This window comes from Helianthus annuus, chromosome 13 (genome assembly GCF_002127325.2).
Source record: "Helianthus annuus cultivar XRQ/B chromosome 13, HanXRQr2.0-SUNRISE, whole genome shotgun sequence".
Classification (NCBI taxonomy): domain Eukaryota; kingdom Viridiplantae; phylum Streptophyta; class Magnoliopsida; order Asterales; family Asteraceae; genus Helianthus; species Helianthus annuus.
This window is the reverse complement of record NC_035445.2, coordinates 25,329,356-25,333,309: the sequence shown is the minus strand read 5'-3', so window position 1 is coordinate 25,333,309 and position 3,954 is coordinate 25,329,356. Positions and strand designations below refer to the sequence as shown.

Sequence of the window (3,954 nt, the reverse complement as noted above, 5' to 3'; positions counted from 1 at the left end):
ATAGTAGGTTCTATTGTGTATCATAACACGAGTCGCGAAACGGACGTAACATGATATGAACATGGTGGATACGCCGCTGGTACTTCCTATATATAAGTGTTCCTACCATATTACCAAACTTTCGTAAAAACGTGCCATGAGAAATTCGGTGTTTCCTCATACCTCATTGAATGCAAACTTTGATCACACACCACCTATTTCTCGGTTATACCTAAAACACACTTCGAAAATGCCATCTTCCCCCAAGGTCTTCCTCTTGAATAAATTTCGGGACGAAATTTCCTAAAGTAGGGGAGACTGTAACGCCTCGTATTTTTGTATTTTTATATTTTTAGAAAAATTCAAGTTCATTATCTATTTTTAGAAAATTAGATCGAAAGCGGAATAAAAACGTCAAACGACGCATTTTTACGCGCATTTAACGTAACCGGCAACGAACGAACGCGCCAAACGCGACTACGGATTCCATATTTTTTTCATAATTTGATCGTATGAAATTATTTCACGACGCTCCAAGAAGTTCGGGTTCTTAAATGGATCTCGTAGGAACTAACGGACCGTTTATAAAACGCAAAGTGGGCTTGTGGCCTTGGGCCGAAGCCCACTTGTGAAAACCTAACTATCAAAGAAAGTCAAAACCCTATCCTTCCCCATTTTTGAGCAGCCGCACATATTGGAGTTCCCCTCATGTTCTTTGTTTGCTCTGCTAATATACAACACACACAAAATGGAGGTTAGAGGCTTCATCATCTCCACATGACAAAAGAAAACCTAACCTCTCATCTCCTCACTTTTACCAAAACCCTAGACCAAACATATGTGCAGCCGACAGCACCTCCTCCCTCTCCGACCTGAACTCCGACGCAGCGGCAACGGCTCTGCCAACGGCCGCTCTCGTTCCTCCGACACCGCACACCCCTCTCCTCCTCTTCGATTACCACCGCCGCACACCCGTACCCCTCTTCTTCATCTGCGACCGCCGACGAAGAAGATCAGACACACTGATTACGACGAGGAAGATGAGCCACACTGAAGTTGAGGATGGCAGTGGTGTCGACGGCAACCAGAGCCGACGCACGGTGGCAGCCGGCGTCGACAGAGCCGGTGGTTCAGTTCTGATTCCGGGTTCGAGCTTTGGCCGACATCAATCAACTCCGTTCGACATCCATTCGTTTCGAGTCTCGGGATTCGGGTCAGTTTGAAACTCGGTCAACCGCGGTCAAGTTTGGTTCATTCCAGATTGGGTTCGTCATATTCGGTATACTTTTATTTTCCAATCGACTCAATTTACATTTCATATAATTATACACGTTGATGTTAATAAGAACATTGGTTGGTACTTGATCTGTTTCTTGTTCAAATAATACGAGCATCAAAACAACTGTAATGTACCATGTTTGTTCATTGTTCATTATAATGAAGGAGATGGTTTACTGATTTGGCCATAATTCAAATAATAAAAACTTAAAAACACTCAGTAGCTTATTTTGACATATAGCTATTGGAAAAGCAACGGTGTCAAACTATGATTGACCAAAATCATGCATTAAATATATATCATGTTACTACAGTGGTTATTTGATTAAAGGCCACAAGTAAAACTTTTAAAGTATTACTTTTGTTTTGTCTAAGTACCATATATCAAACTCAAGAGATTTGTACGACTTCTATGTAAAGCATTGTTCCATAGAAAGACACAAAGACAAGACGATTAATCTCAACCCGGAGTACTCGGGTTTGAACCGACTTGTTTACGGGTCTGATACATTTTTATTGTATATTTTTTTTTACACTAACATATGAAAATACTAGTTAATTGAAGCAAATTTTTTGAACCCACTTAAATGGTTACAACAGTTATTTGAACGCTTATAATTAAATTGAAACAAGTAAAAACATATTATTCTATTTATTTTCAATAGATCAAGTGCCATTATATTTTAGATTAGTTACAACTAAATAAATTGTGCAAACACAAAATACAACCAAGTCTATTATCAAATCCATTTATTTAGTACGTTTCCAATCCTTGTCTAGGATAACCATTTCGAATGTTCTCTTGGATTTTTTTCTCCATCTCTACTCGTGAGTTATTTCAAGGAATCCTCATGCGCAACCAATGTGAGCATACCCGACCCTTTTTACGCTTTAAAGCATTTTTGGGTGAAACATGTATACAAATCCACTTTACGCAATCAATTATAATTAAATACTCAAACCATCGAACACGTTCATTGTTATGCTTTGGTTGTTTATGCTTGTGAGTTCCAACTTGTAATTCATGATATTGTTATGCTTAGGTTGTTATGCATGCTAGTTAAGGACTTTAATTATATACTATTTGCTATGCGTAAGTTGTTTATGTATGCTCGTTCAACTTGAATATAGAATGCCATGTGGAATTGAGACAAACTTTTATACTTATAATTATATTCAAACTTGTATGCTCGCCAGTGCTTTTGTACTGATCCATGCTTTTAATACATGTTGCAGGATTGTGACGGATGAATCCAGTAGGATTACCTAGAAACACATTTAAACCTTGTTGCTCATTGTATTGTAATTTACTTTCAATCCTGTTGTATTCTGGTTCAAATACTTGTAATAATGCATTATTAATGAAATGAATTATAATTATTTGAATACTTATTGTGCATTATTTATTTTAAATTTGTTATGTTCAAGATCAAACCATGTAAAATGTAAACATTAAATACTTGACATACATAAGCGTTATGAAGTCTCGAGCAATCTACACACTTCGTCTCATCCCGATGTTTCCGCCATCGGTTGGGGTGTGACATCACTGTGCAGGGATGTAGATGACCAGAGTGCCAAAGAATTTGAAGCAGAATTTAAGGAACAAGCTAGGGCACTCTTGATGAGTAATAAAGGTCCTGAATAAGGAATGGTTTTGGCATTATCTGTTCCAGGGGGAGATTGTTGGGATTGAACCCTAACAGAGGAACAGATAATGTAAAGCCAAAACCGGATCCCATCAGTGGACACTTAATAAGCAGCAGTTTACTCTAATCTCTCCCCTTGACAGTGGTTATCTAACAGCTGATGGATGTTAAGTGCTGCTCAACTACAACAACTGATAAACCAAACTCTGATGATTATCTAACAACTGCTGAAGACAAACTCTGTTGCTCTATCTACTGCTGTATCCTAAGTACTGCTGAAGACTCAAGCACTGCACTCTCAAAGACTGGTCACCTTTGAAGAAAGCACTGAAGACTCAACATCTGTGCTAAGGCTACATCAGTGGAACGTGAAGCAGTAGTTTCCTTATGTTTTGTATTTTAGTGATTATCAGATGTTACATAACAGTAGTTTGTATAGAACAGTATTTATAGTTTGTTAGGTCGTTAGATGTCACTATCATGGTGACGTCAGCTGAAGCATATCAGTAGTTTGGTTTGCCTATAAGTATGACAGTACTCTGTACTGTTACACTTGATCGTTTTGAGTGAGTTTTTCTCCTCAATTCATCCTTTCATCTTGTGCAACCAACTCTGGTATATCAGGATGAGGGGGAGTTTAGATTGTAAGCTTGCACTGTAATCTTTTGCTTTTATGTAAATCTTTTGACTCAATGAAAAGCAATTGTTTATCAATCTACACTTTCCTTTGTTTATGTTTACAAAGTTTGCTACTCATTTCCGCTGCACTTATTCGATTTATGCAAACAAACACAATCACAGACAGCCTCAGATCCTAACATATAGGGGGTTCTAACGCGGGCCGCCTGGACCGGCAAAACCTGCCAAACAAGTTTCAAAGTTTGCATTTTCAGTCCCTGGTCCTTTGTAACATGGTTTTAAGTCCCTAATTTGCATTTTCAACCCTCTAACTTGATTTTTAAGGGCCTTGGGACTTTTGCTAACTTGGTTAAGTCCTTGACTAACCTTATAACCACTCTTAAGGCCATAGAATTCAATGTTGACGCTT

General features: G+C 38.3%; 1 long non-coding RNA gene across 1 annotated transcript; it reads left to right on the top strand.

The window, feature by feature from the left end:
* Positions 1 to 642: 642 nt before the first annotated feature.
* Positions 643 to 2,645, top strand: LOC110902521. The gene is made up of 3 exons (XR_002571178.2): positions 643 to 1,258; positions 2,038 to 2,121; positions 2,494 to 2,645. It is a non-coding gene; the product is annotated as an uncharacterized LOC110902521 (long non-coding RNA).
* The last annotated feature ends 1,309 nt before the right edge of the window (positions 2,646 to 3,954 follow it).